Here is a 21,156-nt window from a genome sequence, read left to right as displayed (position 1 = left end):
TGCACCAATTGTATGTTTTGCTAGCTTGTGCAGATTTCTAGATAAACACTTGGGTTGATTTTTTGCACTTCTATGTGCACTTCATCTTTGAGCTTGCAATACCTGGCTCCACTAAAGTTTGTGAACATTTGGGAGTTCTTTGAATCTGGCTTTACCCTGATCAATAGGATCTTGGCTCCTATTCTGCTTTTGTTGCTCATAAGATACCTATGACCTTCTGAATCTACATATAAGACCTTATCTCCATTGTAGCCATAAAGCTTTAAAATCTTCTCTGTTGCGATTGTGCATGTGTTGCCACTGCTACTAGCTTTGTCAGTTGTACTTGAACTCTCAGCTTGATTTGAGCCAATGTCGAATTGTTCTATGAAAATTGTCTCCTAGCAGATTTTAGTGTAGATTAGCAAAAATTAAGCTGCTTGGTTTGATTAAACTGCTTTAGTCAAAGCACTTTTGCAGTTGACTACTCTTCAATCTCACAAGACTTGATTAACTCTAGCTCAAAAGTTTCAAAATTGATTACAACCTTTGAAACAATGAAAACTTGGGCCTTGAATAGCTTAATCTGCAATCCCTATTGATTGGTCAATTTTCAGCTTGATTTTGACAAATTAGAAATTTGTCTGCCGCTCACGGCTTCGACTGAATCTTTTTGCTTGCTTTTTTTGACTGATCTCTGGTTCGCTTGTGCAATGATCTTCACGGCTTTGCTTTTGCTATTTCTGATTTTTTCTGGGCTCATTCTGTCTTTTACTGGAACAACTTTCTTTTTATTTTTCCTAATTATTTGTGAAATTTTAAATTTTCTAATTTTTTTAGTCTTTTTATGATGTTTTTGCAATTTTTTAAGAAAAGTTTTGAATTTTAAGGATTTTTTGATAAATTTCATTTTTTTGTGAATTTGTTAATTTTTATAAAATTTTTAATGGTTTTATGAAGTTTTAGTGATTTGTTGGAAATTTTTCGATCAATTTTGGACTTTTTTGTGAATTTTCTGTGACCTTTTTAAGTTTTTTACTTTTCTATGATTTTTAGAATTTTTAAAGTTTTTATTTGTGTTTTTTAAGGATTTTCTTATTTTTATGAGGATTTTTTCTATTTTTTGGTGATTATTAAAAATTTTAATGAGTTTTTTCATTTTTATTTCTTGATTTTTTATTCTTTTTTGTGATGTATTTGATTTTTTTATTTTAGTTTTTTCTTCTTTTTTAAAAAAATTATTATTATTTTTTAAAAAAAGCATACCTATACCTTTTGCACGCGGGCATTGACTCCTGATGACAGCACCGTGCACAGCGTGCGAGGCACGAGGGAAGAGAGAGCAGGCTATGGCATGGCTCTGGCCCTCTGGATCTGCTAGCGTAGCACGTGAAGGGGAGAGAGAAGATAGTGGGTATCATGGTCCACAGCCCTGGCAACGGCGGTAGCGCGCAGTCCGGGTCAGCAGGGCGGGGTCTGGCGGCTTGGCGCACACGGTGGAAAATGACAGCGAGGGAGGGGGTACATGACAAGGTGGAGAGAGAGTGAGATAAGAGAGAGAGAGAGAGAGAGAGAGAGAGAGAGAGAGAGAGAGAGAGAGAGAGAGAGAGTGCACACGTGGGGAGTGCAAGCGGGAACGTTAGAAAGAGAGAGAGAAGAAGAGTAAGAGGTAGTGTTCGAGAAAATGTGTCTCAGTGTAATATCATTCTGTTTTCAATTTTAAAAAATGCTGGTTGAAGGCAAGGGAGAGAGGAGAAATTCCCTCCCAAAATAGAGAAAATTAGTGGAAAAACCCGAAAAGTAAACCTAATTTTCTAAGATTTCCTCTTGGAGAATTCAAGAAAGGGAATTTTCTATGTTTGGTAAATGTGCGCGTATGTCGCACCGTGTCAATGCAAGGAACTTGCCGATGTACCGTGTGTGAGCCACAAATGGCTCCAAGCACACAACAAGCCTAAACTAGTAAGCTCAAAGAAGGCGATGGTGTGTCACTCACCGCTCTACGCTTGCTTCGTGGAGGATTCCTCGCCGCGAAGAAGAAGGAGCCGCCGCTTCGCCACGCTCAACCGCTTCGGCGTCACCGTGCCGTCGTTGCAATGCTCGATCGCACACGCTCTCTCTCTCTCTCACGCATACACACACACACACACAAGGAGAAGAAGAAGAAGAAGATGGAGATGGAGCAAGAGCACTCTTCTATTGCACAAATGAGAGAATGAGTAAATTTTAGGTTTAGTTGAATTTTATATGAGCTCGCCCCATTCACACTTGGGCGCCCATGCTTAGCCAACTAATCCCTTAAATGTTCCAATTAGAGTGCGCCTCTCATCGACGATCACTCTCACCCTTTCCTATTGGACCGACAAGCCCTGTACCTGACTCTACCAAATAAATAATACAATGTCCGCCGTAGGTTACAACGTCTCTCGTAGGTGATAGGGTGTCCGTGATCTGTGAGGGTTAACAGTAAGATGAATTTTTCCGAAGACTCGGTTAGAGAGGGAGAGTTAGAGTGGGTTCACTCGGAGAGGGAGGAAGAAGAAAAGAATTTTATTGTCGACGATAACTACCCCTGCAGATCGTAAATATCTATCCATCGAAAGTTTATGCGCCGCAAGGAACGGGCGAGAAAAAACCGGCATCAAAACTCGAGATTTTTTTTAAAAAAATTGTTATTATATATTTTTAAGCGTCAAAATGCTAAAATTAGGTCGAAAATTAGCCGAAAACACTAAAATTCACCTGAAAATCCCAAAAAGCGCCAAAAAAGTCCAAACAATTCTAAGAAAACTCTAGGAATCTTAGAAAATCATCTGCAATCACAACCAAATATTTTTTGATATGCAAAAGCACACAAAAAATAAGTAGTTTTTACCGAAGATATAATTTACGACACAGTCATCAACCCGATCCCTGGAAATATTAAAACGCTCAAAACTTGACCACGGAGGGCTCAAATGCAAACAAAATGATGCCGTAAATACGCACACACAAAATAGCTTGTAAAGATCGCAAAATATTAATTTTTTATGGAATTAAACGAAAATTAATGCAAAAATTAGCAAAACATTGACAAGAATTTGCAAAAATACCCTAAAAAATTCTACAAATTCTCCACACATTGGGGAATAGTGCAGCCAAATAAATGTGCCAAGATCACATCAATTCAATTCTCAAACAATTTTATCAATAAAATTAAGACTAGGTAATTAAACCAACAAAATTAACGACAAAATTTGACGCAATTGAAATGTGTAAATCCCTGTTTTGAGCACAAAAATGCAAAAATTAATCATTACACACATCAATTAAGCAATCAAAATATGAATCAATCATGCAAATTACACACTTTTTAGGCACACACACACTAATAATTGGCAGTTTTTGCCAATCTTTAGGTGCGCACATAAAAGGGTTAAACTTGTCGAATTTGCAATGTGACTTCACAAATCATTAGTTGGGCATGAGCATAACACAAATCAATCATTACAATTGAAAGATCATAACGCACACATTGATTTTTAGGTGCACAAACATGGGCAAAATAGTGCATATACACACTCAATTAGAATGCACACACACTTGATTTTAATGCACACACACTTGCAATTGACCATCCAAGCATGGAATTAACTCAATTAGGCTGTGAGGGCCATACCGAGACTCGACCCTACTCACCTCCCTCATTCCTCCAGACCATTCCAGGGAATGACGTAGATCTATCTGCAGGTATCCCTCCCACTTGGGACCGACACTCAAACAGGACTCCGGCCTATTTCGAACGCCAACCCAATGTGAGGTCCATACCCAGACTTGACCCTACTCAGCTCCCTCAGTCCTCCAGACCGTTCCAGGGAATGACATAGATCTATCTGTAGGTATCCCTTCCACTAGGGACTGACACTCAGATAGGACTCCGGCCTATCTCGATTGCCAACCTAAGGAGGTACATCCCTTCATTCAATGATTCTATCCGTTTCTCATAATCAATATGTCCTTGACAGCTTTCCGCACCCAGAATCGTGGTCCTTAGTCTTGATTCTCTTGATCTTTAATTTGAGGATCTGCTCTTGCTTTCTTGTTCTCCCTTGGTTCATGGCGATAACCCCCTTTTCCTGACAAGCAGGCACAGCAGTTATTATCACTTTCCCCAAAGAAGAGGGACCTTACAATCCTACCTGGTCTCGCTCATCCCCGGTTACCCATTTTTATCCCGCGTAGTCTTAGCGTTAAACATAAAAGTTTTAAATCAACATCCGGCCATCTGAACCTCCGGATCCGCCCACTCACCGAACCATTTCATGAAAATCCCTTCCCGAGGTAGTACTTAACTACTACAAAATCAGGAAGACAGTAGTCTATTAGACACCATCAAACAACAAGCAGCATGCAATCTGTTGTATACTCTCGTTCAGGGAAATTCATCTAGTTGTTCCCACCAAATCTTTATTTATAAACTTTTAATTCATTCCCTTTCCTTTATCTGCTATAATTAGCTTGTAACTAGTTTCCTAACTAATCATGCAATACATTTAGTTTCAACCGATTCATTTTGCCTCCCCATTCAGGCCAAGATAATCGGTTACAAGCCATCAACATGGCATCACCTTCACAATATTTCCCAGAATTAAGTGTTTGGGAAAGGTTCATCAAGTAATTTAATCATTCCTTCCTAAACATTTTATTTCGAGAGGTATAGCACCATCTGGTGACAGATGCACAGGATAGCCCCTATATTCCTAGCCTTTCCAGTTCCTTTTTAAGCAACCAAGTCGAACAAATTTCCTTAATTAAATTCACATCATCCTCCCTGAGTATAACCTTCTCATCCAACTATTGGCATCAGGCCATACCTGGATTATGGCCGATTTCCAATAAGATACCGCGGGTACTCCACCCGGCCGGGAAAAAATAAAACAAACCCATTCATCCCTTATCCCTCGGGCATGAATGACCTAGGTATAACAACTTGCCGATTATGCTGCCCTAGCTGAAAAGGGCCAATCTCCGACAAGTTTCCCAAGAGAATCCTCTCAATGGGCCGGCCTTTCAATCAAATTGACCCCAAGAAGATCCATCTTGGTTCCCGGTCATTTCTAGACAATCTTCAAAACTCCTAGTTAAATCTATGTTTTGCAATGGGCTATCCCTGTCACCTCTCGAGATTCCTTTTTAACTCCTAGTTGGTAATTTCCAAGTTCATTCATTTATCAACCTTAATTCCTACTTTCATTAATTATCTACCAGCCAAGTTTATTTAGAAAATACAAGCGAGTTTTTGCCATAGGCATTTGATGGTTAATGTCTCTTCGGAAATGCCAACTTCTTTTAAGTTCAATCCCCGTTTTGTCGATTCCCAGGTTTTTGCAATCCTTTACCATCCATGGGGCATCTCCATGGAATCTTGTAGAGTTTTCGGTTCGAACAACACGGAGATCAATTCCGCGAAGTTATCCCCTATCTCTCCCATCCTGTATTTGCAAACAAACTTGAAATTGAAAACTTTAGAAATACTCTTCAATACCAAAAATTGAACTACTTCTATCGAACTTAAACAACTACTCTTTTCTTATGGTACCTAGCTTCCCATTTTAGGAAGCTAGAAGGTCATCCTATAATTTATGAGTTTTCGAGCTTTCCATTAAAGCTTAAACCTAAAATACAAGGTAGTCACTAAAGCTTACACCTAAGTGCAAAGTTACCATTAATGCTTAGCTTAAGAGTGCAAATCCTTTCAAACTTAACTTAATGATGTATAGATACTCTTAGCACTTAACCTAATTGCGAGGTTTCCATTAAAGCTTAAACCTAAAAAGGCAAGGTAGTCTCACTAAAGATTACACCTAAGTGCAAAGTTACCAATTAAAGCTTAGCTTACGAGAGAAAATCTACCTTTGAAGCTTAACTTTATGATGCATAGATACTCTTATCACTTGACCCTAATTGCAAGGTTTCCATTAAACCTTAAACCTAAAGATGCAAGGTAATCACTAAAGCTTACATCTAAGTGCAAACTTACCATTAAATCTTAGCTTACGAGAGAAAATCTACCTTTGAAGCTTAACTTTATGATGCCTAGATACTCTTATCACTTAACCCTAATTGCAAGGTTTCCGTTAAAGCTTAAAACCTAAAAATGCAAGGTAATCACTAAAGCTTACATCTAAGTGCAAAGTTACCATTAAAGCTTGGCTTACGAGATCAAATCTTCCTTTGAAGCTTAAATTTATGATGCGTATATACTCTTATCACTTAACCCTAATTGCAAGGTTTCCATTAAAGCTTAAAACCTAAAAATTCAAGGTAATCACTAAAGCTTACATCTAAGTGCAAAGTTACCATTAAAGCTTAGCTTACGAGTGCAACTCTACCTTTGAAGCTTAACTTTATGATGCGTAGATACTCTTATCACTTAACCCTAATTGCAAGGTTTCCATTAAAGCTTAAAACCTAAAAATGAAAGGTAATCAGTAAAGCTTACATTTAAGTGGAAAGTTACCATTAAAGCTTAGCTTATAAGTGCAAATCTACCTTTGAAGCTTAACTTTATGATGCATAGATACTCTTATCACGTAACCATAATTGCAAGGTTTCCATTAAAGCTTAAACCCTAAAATACAAGGTAGTCACTAAAGCTTACACCTAAGTGCAAAGTTACCATTGAATCTTAGCTTATGAGTGAAAATCTACCTTTGAAACTTAACTTAATCATGTATAGATACTCTTAGCACTTAACCTAATTGCAAGGTTTCCATTAAAGCTTAAACCTAAAAATGCAAGGTAGTCACTAAAGCTTACACCTAAGTACAAAGTTACCATTAAATCTTAGCTTGCGAGAGAATCTACCTTTGAAGCTTAACTTTATGATGCATAGATACTCTTATCACTTGACCCTAATTGCAAGGTTTCCATTAAAGCTTAAAACTAAAATGATGCACATAAACCTTCCTAGTTTTAAAATACATGGATTAATTAATCCTACTAGAAATGAAGATTACCTCCTCTTAACAAGAGGGAAGTGTGGTTCAAGTCCTTCTTGAAGAGATGTGAGGCTCAAGGAAGAAGGAAAAGGATTTAGGATGAAGAGGAAGGAGAGAGGAGCTTCTTCATAAAACCCTCAAGGGTTTGGCCTTCAAGAGAGCAAGAGAGTTGAGGGTTTGGCCTTCAAGAGGGAAAGAGCAAAAGCAAGGTTTAATGGAAACCTTGATTTACTTAAGCATAGTCTTTAGCATGGCAAGTATGAAAGTAGCTTAGCAACATATGTGTGTCAAAATACAAAGGAGAGGGGGTGTTTATATAGGAAATGTTGGGTGGAATTCTCTTCTCAATTCCTATTAGATCCCAATTCTCTTCTCAATTCCTATTGGATCCCAAATTCTCTTCTCAAATGCTATTGGACCCTATTTCTGTTCTCAAATGCTATTGGACCCTAATTCTCATCTTAATTCCTATTGGACCTCAATTTTCTTCTTAGTTCTTATCTCTTAAGTTTATCTTTCAATCAAGTTAGTCCCTTTTTCTCCTAGTTCCCGATCTAGATCAGCCGATCTAGATCACTTCCCACGCGGTTTTTGACGAAGAAGTATAAAAATAATCTTAATCTTTTTAGAAAAATATAGAGATGATGTAATTTCTTATTCAAAATATCCTTGTCTTTTCATTCTGGAGTAAAGTTTCGTTGTCCGCATGGATTCTTTGTTGGTCTTCCTTTTTCTAAATTATTTTCTAGGCTGAAAAAGTTCTGAATGGCTCTAGGGTTTAGGGAGGGACCTTACAAGGCACACAATTAGCAAGGAAAATTCACCAATTAACAATTGGAACTTGTTAAATTCATACTCCACCAAATCTTAAAAATTTTGGCATTACGACGGCGTGAAAACAAAAAATCAAACAAATTTCAATCCACATTGCATCAACATAGCATTGCATCATAGTGGAATCTCTACACAATTCTACACATCTTTAGATTCTAGGGAGAGGTTGAGAATACCACCTTAATTACCTTCCCATTGAAGATCAATTGAATGGTTGAATGCTTGGATCCTTCATAGAAAATTAGTAAGTTAGCAAAAATTAGTCAAATCAACAAGGGGTTAGTGTTTAAATTAGAGTGTGTAAACACACAATTGGCAAGATAGGATGACACATTAGGGAATTATGAACACATTGCTTCATGCACACACATCCAAAATCCACAAAAACATAAACACACAAGTGAAATTAGTATTGAAATTAGTGAGGAAATTCATTTGATTATGCCACAATTACACTAGTGTAGGCCATCGTCCCGGTAGCGGCGCCAAATGTTGGGGGTCCAATCGTTGCAATAGCTTAGATGACCAACAAAATTTTCAATACAGAAGGTGAGCTACCCGGCTAGGGCATGGAAATACTCACACAGTTAGTAAGCTAATCCTGGTAACACAAATGGTTAACTCTACGAGGTGAGCTTCTCAGCCTATGGAGGAGCTAAGACATAATGAAGGGCAATCTCCATATCCAATTCTCTTCACCTCCCACCAACCCAATCACACACACTATGATTGCAAGATGCACACAAGACTAATCCGATCATGCAACACACTAATTGTAAGCACACACACATAGATCTGTCGAGCACCACACTCTAATCAAACCTACATGCACACACAAGCAAGAGAGGGCAATCACACAAGATTAGAGAGGGATTAACCACTAATTAGTTAAGATCTAGATAATTTAAGAATCACAGGCAATCATAAGAAGCATGAGAGAGGCATACTGAAAAAGAATGAATTATTGATTAGTGTTAATCAAGTCTCATGAGCAAGGAGAAGCTTAAGGACTCCATATCCACACACCTCAAGAGCTCTCACCAAAGAGTGATCTCAACAAATGAGCTTGAGAAACCTAATTTATTTTTCACACTGCCTTATATACCTAGGGTAAAAATATGCAATGTTCGAGCGCCCAAGTCCTTTAGGGCTCCACCACTTACTATTTGCAACCTAGGCACACTAGCTGACCTATTCTTTACATCTTGGAATTCCCATTGATCCCATAACACATTAAAATATTACAATGGATTGAAATAGGCCGTGAATTTACAATATGTGACCTTTTGGAAAAACGTGAAAAACGTGTAACTTCAATCTTTACTGCTTCTTCACTTTGATCTTCGATGTGCATTTGTACATCTTCGGTCTTTAGCGCTCTCTGTTAACTGACATTGACTTAGTTAACATCCTTCCACTTGTGCAATACGGTTTAGTGAATTCAAGGTGACTTGTGTATTTTGAGTCTTTATCGCTTGATCTTGTTTTAGAAAGTGTTATAGTGTGTTTTCATTGCCAATTTTGTATCCATTGTAAGAGGGTATTGTGGGTCTCCCATACCCTAAGACAATGTGTGTGTTTTGGCAATGTTTAGCATTCACTAAGCATTGAGTTAGTTTTGTATAAGATCTACGATAGCATCATAACGAACCATCTCCATTTGCAAGTCACAAATAAGGTATTACGCAAGATACATTCCTCTCTCTCTTCCCTTTGCTCTAGCTCTCTTTAGTCCATTTTGTATGTGTCTTGGTGTGAGGTTGCTTGTGTGTGTTTTGTGGTGCCTCTTGTTGGTTGTGACAAAATCTCTCTTGCGTCCTAGTTTGCATACCATAACTAGGTGGTGGCGTATCTTGTTTGGGTTTGGTCGTGGATTTGTTGTTGTGTTGTGCTTGTGGTTGCCCCAGTCCCAATTAAGTAGCATGGGAGCCTTGAGGAGTGTTTAGAGGTTGCCTCTCTGTTGCCCATCCTGGAACGCCTCAATTTTGGTTCCCCCCACTGAGGAAGGCTTGTGTATGCTATTGTGAATACTCAGCTTTAGAGTAATCAAGTAGCATGCATGAATCACAAAAAATTATATGACCCGTTTGTTCCTTTTGCAAGGCAAAAGGTACACATCATTGTAAGCACAAAATTACAATTTCAACGAGTAATTTGTAGTATTTTGGGCCCTCTTAGGTTGGCCAAGATAAATGCTTCAGTAAATCCTTTTATTTTACCTCTGATTAGGTACAACCTTAGTTAGGACGTCTATATTTTTGTTTTGTTTTAAGAATTAGTTCATGCATAGACCATGGATAATGGCCCAGGAATAGAGGTTTTCCCCTTCCATTTCACTCCACACATTAGAATAAATGTTGCAATTAGTAGAAAAATCCATTTTCAACAACGTATGGTAGTGCCTAAGGGGAGAGGTTTCAATAGAAGGTCGTAGACCCAAAGGTAAGTCACAAGCATCAACATCCAGAGAGATTCCTGAGGTAGCATCTGAAGTGATTGAGAAGTTAGATGAATCTTAAAGCAACCTATCAATTCAACTTGCACAAGCTATAGGTCCAAAGGGACAAGCAAAGAGGTCAGAATAGCGGGAGCCACCACAACCTAGGAGAGTCTTGCAATGTTGGAACTGCGGAGAATCTGGACATGGGATGTATAATTGTCCTTGGGCCTGTGGGGAGCCAGTGAGACCTAACTTGAATTACCCAGTGAAGAATGCTGGTGAAGGAACTAGTCAACAACCACGGCTTCTACAAAGACCAAATGGACCAAGAACACCTCCATGAGGAGTGGAAGGAGTTCCACCTTTGCCAGACCCAAATGTGCATGTGGTAGAGGTGACAAAGTCAAAAGAGGTTGACATGGAAGCAAATGGAATTAAGCATGGCCGAGGAAAAGGTAAGGAGAAGAAGGAGTTACGTCACAAAGTGACCATGAACGAGAAAAGAAGTCAAAGGAGACCAAGGAAGCTAAGAGGACTTGACGTCGTATCAGACTTCCCTCTTGGACATGGTATGTCTCCATACAACGTGTTGGAAGACATGAGAGGTAAGGGCCTTGATATCTCATGGACTCAGTTTTTTGCATTATGTCCACAAGTTAGGAGGGATTTAACAAAGGCAGTTAGCACTAGGAGAAAGGTAAAAGAGAGTGTGCCTGTTATAGAAACTGCACAAGCTGAAATGAATGAGGACATTACACCAATGCTAGACTGTTACATCAAAGGAAGGTTGGTTAGGAAAGGTCTAGTGGAAGGGGGTGCACAAATTTGCATCATGACAGAGGGACTCATGCAAAGACTAGGCATGCACATCCATGAGACACCTGGAATCAAAGTCAAGATAGCAAACAATAGCAAAGCTATGTGTGTAGGCATTTGTAAAAATGTCTTTGTGGAGGCCTTTGACATTAAGAAGGCAATGTATTTTTATGTTATGTCAAACAAGGGAAGCGGCTATCCATTTATCCTAGGAAGACCATGGCTAATGAAAATGCGAGCTTTGCAGGATTGGGAAAGTGGAAAGCTGATCTACAGGAATGAAAATCATAAGAAGGTTGTCTTTGGCATGAAGGAGCAATGCCAAGAGGAGCTCCATGAAGAATCATTACAAAGTGAGACGGAGGAAGACTATACTGATAGCACTTCAGAAGAAGAAGGTAGAGGTAGCACTACGGAAGAGGATTCTTCCATCAAAGTCATGGGGGTAAGGTTTAAGCCAACCAACCACGAGATCTCTTGTCAAGGTTTGGAGAAGGTAGGTTCCCAAGAGAACCAAAATGTGGAAGATGAAGGAATGTTAGAAGGTATGTTGTCTACAACACTTACAAAGGATGAAAGAGAGGAGTTCAAAGGTGTGTTAAGGAAATTTGCTAGGATTTTTGCTAAAGACTACACTGACGTGCATGGGGTAGATTTGTTCAGCACAAGATTGAGCTAAAGCTTGATGCCACACCTAAGGCTCAAAAGCTATATAGGCTAGGATTCATCAAGGAGCAGGATTTACTCAAGGAGGTAAAAAAGATTCTAGCAGCAGGTTTCATTTATCAAGTGGTGGAAAATTCAGAGTGGGTCTCTCTTGTTGTTGTCACTCCCAAAAAGAATGGAAAGTGGAGGGCGTGTGTGGATTACCGTCCACTCTATGAGGCGACAAAAAGAGATCACTTTTCCCTCCCATTTTAGGATGAGATACTAAATGAGGTAGCCAGTCATGAGAAGTATACGGTGTGTGATGGCTATTTAGGTTATTTTCAAATAGGTATTGCATTAAAGGATCAGTTGAAAACAACCTTCATCACTCCTTGGGGTTGGTATGCTTTCAAAGTCATGCCATTTGGCCTGACAAATTCTCCTGCAACCTTCCAACACTTCATTAACATGTTGTTTCAAGCATTCTTTGGAAAGTCAATTAGGATGCTCATTGATGATTTTTCCATTTATAGCTCAAAATCGTTGCATCTATAGAGGGTAGAAGAAGGATTGAAGAAGCTCTATGACATGGGAGGTCAACTCAACCCCAACAAGTGCCACATAGGTGAGGATGAAGTGATCTTGCTTGGTCACAAAGTTTCTTGCAAAGACATCGAGGTGGATCCTTGAAAGTCAAAGGCTCTTATTGAGTTACTGTCACCAAAGAGTCTTAAGGAGGTCATCTCATTCATTCAAAAGGTGAACTATAGGTCACGCTTCATTCAGTTAGCCTCAGAGTTACTTCACTAAATTTCTATTTTCTTCATTAAATTTCTATTTCTTCTTACCTCTTGTAGATAAATATACGTCAATAAAAACAAATGAGGGCCCTTCTCATTTGATTCCCTATATTTTCATATATTTATTTTCTATATATACAACCCACACTATTCTAGATTCCATGAATTGTTTTATATACTAGCCTGTTTTTTTGCCATCATATCCAGATATTATATTTATGTATAATCCAGAACCATGCATATTTTCAAAACCCTAATAATCAATTAGGTCATGGTCTAATGCAAGGAGGGGCTCACCTTTGGAGCCATATGCAAATTTAACAAAAGGCGGGCCACTGAAAACTTTTTTGTGAAGAAAAATAGGCATTTTGGTGGGATTTTTTATATCCATCTTCACTTTGACTTTGAAGTGGTGGTTAGAAGATAAAATGTGGACCAAGACCTGAATAATCACCTCAAAATTCTTGATAATTTTGAGAGCTACCACCGGTGAGGTATGACTTTTTGATTGGACCCCATTTTGCCCACTTTTCTATCAAGTAGCCCATAGTCTTCTCTCACCTCTTTCGACACTTCTATATACACACACAAACATTCCTTTCAATCCCTCAATCAAACCTGAACATTCTATGGTTTCTCTCACCTTCTTCCCCATTAACCTCCCCTCTTACTTCCATAGCTCTCATATGAGCTCTACATGTACATACAACATCTCTATGTCTCTCTCTATTAATTCCAAAGTACAACTCCATCTTACCCCTTCTCTATATACATAAAATCCAACATGTAAAACATGCTTGAATTCTACAAACTGAGATATCTCATCAACAAAATTTCCATTTTCATCGCGATAATCAACCTTGACGGCAGTGGAATAAAGAAGAGAAGAAGAAGAAGAGGATCGATAGTCATTTTGAGAACCTACACAAGTAAGTCCAAAACTTCTTCAAGCTTCACCATCACAAGGATTTCCTCACTTCATTCAACCATCTTACTTTCACCATCCACCTCATTGGACCCATTGTAAATATATCAATAACTTTCTAGTGATTACTAACACTAACCACTAACATACTAACACAAAATAGCCATTGACATAACCATAAAGACACCTCACCTCAAGACATGTGCATAGTAACTCTTTCTCTCTCTCTCTCTCTCTCTCTCTCTCTCTCTCTCTCTCTCTCTCTCTCTCTCTTACTTAAAGCTCTACTTTCACCTTATCTACCATCATTAATGCTCTCCTTTGAGCCCACATCCATGACTCAAGTAGACAAAGAAGGCCCGCAATGTTTTGATATTAAGAAAAAATCATAGTCCTGATTTGCTAGCTTGTAGATAAGGATTTCCAATAAACTTAATGAAAGGTATCCAACCTATAAATAGGTCCCTCTCCTTTTTGTAAAACAACCTGCAATATCTCACATAGACCCCAACACTCTATGCGTGTGGAGAGACTTAGGCGTAGCAACCACTTTGTGAGCTTTACTTTTGGTGTGAGAGAAACTTTCAAGCTATACATTGCAAGTGAGAGAGCGTGAGTTCAAAATCTCAAACCCACTATTGTATATTCCTCCATCATCAATAAATTGAGGTTTGGTGCATCAAAGGCGTGATTCCACGTTCAAATCTTCGTCCTTCCACTTGTGCGATTCGGTTTAGTGAATTCAAGGTGACTTGTGTATTTTGAGTTTCTATCGTTTGATCTTGTTTTAGGAAGTGTTTTAGTATGTTTTCATTGCCAATTTTGTATCCATTGTAAGAGGGTATTGTGGTGAGAGGTGTCCCACACCCTAAGACAGTGTATGTGTTTTGGCAATGTTTAGCATTCACTAAGCATTGATTTAGTTTTGTACAAGCTCTACGATAGCATCATAACGAACCATCTCCATTTGCAAGTCACAAATAAGGTATTACGCAAGATCCATTCCTCTATCTCTTCCCTTTGCTCTAGATCTCTCTGGTCCATTTTGTGTGTGTTTTGTGGTGCATCTTATTGGTTGTGAAAAAATCTCTCTTGCATCCTATTTTGCATACCATAACTAGGTGGTGCCCTTTCTTGTTTTGGTTTGGTTGTGGGTTTGTTGTTGTGTTGTACTTGTGGTTGCCCTAGCCCCAATTGAGTAGCATAAGAGCCTTGAGGGGTGTTTAGAGGTTGCCTCTCATTTTGCGCCTCGCCCCTGACTGCCTCAGTAGTAGCAGTGAGAGGCGGAAGTGAAAAATAGACCCGGTGGCCTCTACACCATGACTATGCACAATGGCCTCATCATGGGGGATACACAATAGGGGCACCACCTAGCAAGATATGCGGCTAGGACGCATACATATACACAATGAAGCATGCCATGGAAAACAATTTCAAGATCCACGCCCAAATGTGGAATGGGGTGGTTGGAGAATAAGGTGAGAGGAGTGGTGAGTGAGTGAGAATGGGCTCGCTACTCGTGCATGTTAGTAAGGAAGATAATGAGGTAGGAGAAACTTGCGAGTATGCTCACTTATCATACAAGAGGTGGCGAATCCGCACACCTCAAGATGGCAGTAGCAAGATGATAGGAATATGAGAGGGAGAGAGAGTGTGTGTGTGTATGGTGGCGAATCCGCACACCTTTACATAAGCAGGAAAAAAAAGGCAAGGAACAAGCATATACCATACTCACAATGAGATGTATCCAAAGCGACACAAAGTATGGCACCAAGATGGAGTGTGTTGATTGCTTGCAAAAGATGAATACAATAGGTAGCGTATGGCAAGAAAATGAGAAGGGGACAAGATCATAGGAGGCATAATGGAGAGATGGGAGTTGATGGCGAGGAATATCATGAGTGTGTCCACCCTTCTTCTTCTTGAAATTGTGCCTTCAAACCTTAATTACAAGTGGTGTGGAGGTGTGGTGCTCATCTTTTGTGCATGGTGATGGTGATGATGATGGTGTTGTGATTATGTGGTTAGGGTTCATGCTACAAGCATGTAGCACAAGAGTGTGTATGGATAGGTGTGTGTGTGTGTGTGTGTGTGTGTCCTTTTTAAGTGAGCTCTCATGGCCTCCTTAAATAGGGAAGGAGGGGAGGATTTAGCAATATTTCTATTTGAGGTGAGTGTCCCACTTTGGTGACTAGGAAAATGGGTTGCATTTGACTGTGGCTCCCATCTTGTCTCCTCGTTATTTAAAATACTAGAGTCAATAGAGAGAGAAAGTTGGGGGCTATCCCTTGGGCGGTGATTATAGATGCTTTTCTTGTGCTTTTCTTGGGGTTCAAATTCGGGAACCAGCTCCATCACTTGAACCTTACAGCCTTGAAATCTGATTACCGGGTTCCAGTTGGCAAACAAGACAAGGTGGGGAGAAGTTGGTTTTCAATGGAGGTTTTTCTAAAATTTTACAAGGCCTTGGAGGCCATTCAAAGTGGGACTGCCTCAGGCCCTGCCACGTGTCACCCAATTATCCCGTATGAGCATTACGGCCATCTGATGGCGGGGTACTTGACCTGGGCCGTGAGCTCCCATTAGCATCATAAGGGGAGTTGGAGAGCCTGTGAGCTCCATGGATATGGTGTTGGCGGCCGTGGGCGCTACGTTGGTTGAAGGTGGCCCTGTCAGGCATAAACGGCAAGGTTTTGGCGGTGGTCGGCGAGGCAAGGCGATGCGCCCGTGCGAGAGAGGAGCAGGAGGTGATGTGGCAAGGGAGCCCGGCACGAGGCAGTTCATGTGGCCCTTAGAGGCCCAAAATTTTGAGAAAAAAGGAGGGGGCAATAGCGACATCGCTATTGCCTCCCCCCCTCAGGTAAGGGGAAAGTCCCACAGCAGGGTAAGCGAGCTAGAGAGAGAGAGAGAGAGAGAGAGAGAGAGAGAGAGAGAGAGAGAGAGAGAGAGAGAGAGAGAGAGAGAGAGAAAGTCAGAGCCCGAAGGTGGACAAGTGTGTGGAGCTAAGCCAAGGCCGGCCAAAATGCAAGCCCAGCGGACAAACCAAGTCGAGGACAAACCAAAGCTAAAGGTTGAAGCTAAGCCAAGTGAAAGGGTAAAAATGAAGGGCAAGGCCAAAAAGGAGCTAGATAGGAGTCCGATAGAGAAAAAGTGAGAGTCAAAGTCAAGCATGTGGAGCAGTGCAAGGTTGAGTCCACAAAGGGTAAAAATGAAAGATAAAAAATAAAAAATAAAAAAGGTAGGGGGCAATAGCGACATCGCTAATGCCTGCCCCCCCCCCCCCCCAAGTGCAAAGAATAGAGAAGAGAGAGATAGAGCAAAGTGGTGCCCCCCTTTCCCAAAAATTCCAATTCAAGGTGCCAGGTGGACCAATTAAATTGTAAATTACCAAATTAAAGGCCTCCCCTATAAAAGTCAAAAATGGATCAAATTAAGGGCTTTTTTATGGCATTTTGGAGTGTCGTCTGAAGCCTGCAAAGTGGAGTTCTCTAGCAAGCTAGCCCCTTTGTAACTTTTCTTAAAAATGGCCATGGTGATGGCAGTGCGAGCCCGTGTATACATTTTCTGAAGTGCAATCAAGCCATAGTTTCCTCCCGTGCTATTGTTTCCCCTTCCCCCCTTCTCTTTCTCCTGCTTTCATGTTTCTCGGTGCGAGCTGTGTGGAAGTGTGTGCCCCCCGGACTGATGGTGTTTTGAGTGAGAGAGTGAGATTGAATGGTTGTGTGCGTGCGTAAGGGTGGAGAAAGGCAGTGGTAGTAGGTGTGTCTTGTGTGGTTGTTTGTAGAGTGTGTGAGCAGTGGCAATTGAACAGGCGGTGGTCTGCTAGTGTAAAGTGTTTCTTTGAAGGTGTTTTCTAAGAGGATAGGGGTGTTGTGAATACCCTGAGCTATAGAGGGGCCCTTTTGTTTGTGCTAGGCATATTCTCCCATTCCCCCTCTCCAACGTTACTATACGTATCGCATTGGAGGATCAATTGAAAACAACCTTCATTACTCATTGGAATTGTTCTACTTGTAGAATCATGCCATTTGGCCTGACAAATGCTCCTACAGCTTTCCAACGCTTTATGAACATAGTGTTTCAAGCATTCTTTGGAGATTACATTAACACTAGGTTGGTAATGGGACACTTTTATGTCCTGGGACACTTTTATGTCCTGTTAAGTGACCATTTTCCTTGAATTATGTCAAGAGTTTCAAAATGAATTGTGAGGTGCTATCTGTCTAGAAAGTTGTCTCATGAGCTGAAAACAACTCGACATTTTTTTGGAATATCAATTCCATCTTTAACCTTGCCCTTGCACAACATTTCACAACCTAAACTGTGTGAAAAAACGGGTCCTGTTTTCGGTTTTTTTCAACTTTTTGCAACTATACCACTCTAGAATTCATGTTTGTGAGGTCTATAATGCTAGAGAACTATCTTTAGTAGTCCTCAACATGTCTTGATGCTTCTAGGGAGAAATAAATGTTAAAGTTGTAAGTTATGACCAAATTACAAAAATTATCAAATCCTGTTTTTTAGCCAATTTTAGCTCTTCCATGATTTTTTTGGTGGCTTTCATGATATTCCTTGAGTTTTGGGGCACCTAATACCCTATTTTTCATAGTAGACAACGATGGTTGATTTTTTAAATTATAGAAGAAAACGAAACATTCTAGTATATCAAGTATAGCTTTTTCAATATTGTTAGTTTCTTGTGACAACTACATGAATTTTGTAGGTAGAAACCATATCTAGTCATAAGGATAAAATTTGGCTAGATATTGAATAGTTTCTATGGGATTCTACAACTCATAATGTTGAACCCAGTTTTTCATGTTTGCTGTATTTAGCACTTCATCTTTGTCCCCAAGATTCCCCTTGGTAAGAGATGTATTATTCTTTTGACATGCTCCATGGCTCCTTATGAACCTAAAGGACAATAGGGAACTAAGAAAACATGAATATATTATTTGTATTGAGCGTGGCTATAAAAACTTTGACGATAGGTTTGCAGAATGGTAAAAATTCAACTTTTTTGTACCTATTTCTTTTGGCAAAACAAAAAATAGTGAGTGAGAAGCAATCATATGTTCTGATCAACAACCCATTGAAGTTAACTAGGGAATTTATCTCAAGTCCTACAAAAATCTCTAATCTTATTTTTAGGCAACAAAACGTAAGAAATGATTGTTTTGATGAAAATGTACTGGTCCATCAACTTTGGAGGCTTGGTGTGACCAAAAGATGAGAAATTTTACAAGTTTCTTATTTTTCCCATGTGTAGTAGGCCTTCAACTATAACCTCATGAAAGGATTTTACAAAATGAGTGGATCTATTATGGTTTTGGAGGTTTTTTTCAAAACCCTGAAAGGACACTTTTATGTCCTGTTAGGTTACCAACCTAGTGTTAAGGTTTTTATTGATTATTTTTTCATTTATAGCTCAAAATCATTTCATCTACAAAAGGTAGAAGAGGTTTTGAAGAAACTCTACGACATGGGAGGTCAACTCAACCCCGACAAGATCCACATATGTGAGGATGAAGTGATCTTGCTTGTTCATAAAGTTTATTACAAAGGCATTGAAGTGGATCCTTCAAAGAAAAAGGTTCTTATTGAGTTACCATCACCCAAGAGTGTTAAGGAGGTCATCTCATTCATTTAAAAGGTGAAGTATATGTCACGCTTCATTCACTTAGCCTTGGAGTTACTTCACTCCTTGCAGAATTTGACACAAAAAGTTGAGTTGTTTGGTCTGATGAGCTTGAAGAATATTTTTGTAACATCAAAGTTGTTCTCTCAAAACTACCAACACTTGTGCCTCCTTGTTGGGAGTACACATTCTTTGTGAGGTCTAGTGTTGGGAAGGAAACAATTGGTGATATTTTGCTACAACAAGATCCCCACAGTACCAGGATGCGAGTTATACAAATTGGCAAGCGAGTATTTTTGAGAAATAGAAATAATCAAACAATTCCCTTCATACATTCTTTATTACTAAGAGAATTGATAAACTAATCCCACAACCAAATCAAATATCATGATGACTAATCCTATGGAGCCAAACTTGGAGCCAATTCCAATCATGGAACAAAAAAATTCCCCTGGTCTTGCCGCAAGTCTCAGTGAAACCATTTTGTGTCGATGTGGGACTGTTATAGAAGAGCCGTCGATGCTTGCGACAAGTCAAGGGCACCTAGCATATGCTGTTCTAGCACTTTCCACCTATAGTCTCCAAAATTCTTCAAAGGAAACTTTCTCAACCTATCAAATAACTCCCAAGTTCATACGATGTAGTGTTCTATAGTGGTTTGTACCATGAGTGTAGGGCTCTAGCATTCACTCTCTTATAGGTAGCCATTCATTGAAGTGTAAAATGGTGTCTCAGAGTAACATGTGATCAACCCCAACCAAGGGTCTAAGCATTGTTAGAGAAAAACCCAGGCTCCATTGTATTTTAAGTGAATAAAATTTTTAAATCCCAATTAGATTTTGAGCTTGCCTTTAAAAAACTAGGAAATTTACACGTTTCAGTGTAATTATTGACGGCAAAAGCTTCAAGTTTGTCCTTATTTTCACTGGTTAGGAAAATGTATTTTCTAGCCCTGTGCCACCTAAGCATTAATGAACAAATGGTAATCAATTAGTAGGTCAGAGTACCTAGAATTCGAGAGCTTTCCTTGTCATTTGCGGACAAGCTAGATTAAAGAAGTTTATAAATTATATGATTTCTTGAGCTTGAAGACCAAAGTAATTTGGCCAAATTCACAACACGTGGCAGCGGTGCATATCTTAAAGACAATATATCCTAGTGGCTCGACCTCACACACTCTTGACATATGATTAATGTCAGACTCCCATAAAAACTTGGGCAATCACATGATCTACAGAAGTGTAACTATGCAGATATAAAAAATTGCATGTCTTCTCACATAATGCAAGACTATCATCTGTTGATGCAAGGTGCCATGAACCCTTGCTTTTGCACATTCCCTCCTCATCCTCCACCCTCTGTCTCACCCAATACTCCTTATCTGCATCACCTGGCCTTCTCTTGTTTTAATTTTCTTGGTAAACAAATGGTGTTGAACCATTGGTATCTCATTCGATTCTATCAGTTTTTTATTTGAAATCATTGGCCCCTCACTCGATTGCTTCAAGTCTTTATTTGAAATCATTGGCCCCTCCTTAGGTAATGAGAATTTCCGGAATTTTCGTGAATGCATTCGTCAATCCAAAATAAAACATAAACCGATGGTAGACTCGAACTACGTACGTAATGATTAGTATACTCCACCATCACACTCCAGCTCCTTGCTGGCAGTCCTTTTATGAGTTGTGCACGATCAAAATAAAATTGGAAAAATTACCAAAATACCCCTTTGTGAAAAATTCCAGTATACCCCTCAAATTTCAAAAATTCCCAAAATACCCTTGTATCCATTTTCCTTGGTTCTTCAAGTGTTTCTAATCTTTATTCTTGTTTGACAATTGAGATCGATTTTTGAGTGCTTAGCATATGATTTGTTGCAAATTACCTTGCAAAGAAAAGGCGATTATGTCTAAAGGTATTTTGGGAATTGTTGACAAATTATGGGGGTACTTTGGGAATTTTTGAAATTTGAGGGGTATTTTGGTAATGTCCACCATAAGATTTTAGTGCATGCTATAGGGCATGCACAGGTGGATGCAGGCTTCTACGGGCACTAGGTCCTCGCGCCTCTTCGTCTTGCTAATATCGCACCTCTT

The sequence above is a fragment of the Adiantum capillus-veneris genome, chromosome 11, assembly GCF_014529385.1.
Source record: "Adiantum capillus-veneris isolate H3 chromosome 11, ASM1452938v2, whole genome shotgun sequence".
Taxonomy (NCBI): Eukaryota; Viridiplantae; Streptophyta; class Polypodiopsida; order Polypodiales; family Pteridaceae; genus Adiantum; species Adiantum capillus-veneris.
This window is presented reverse-complemented; position numbering follows the sequence as displayed.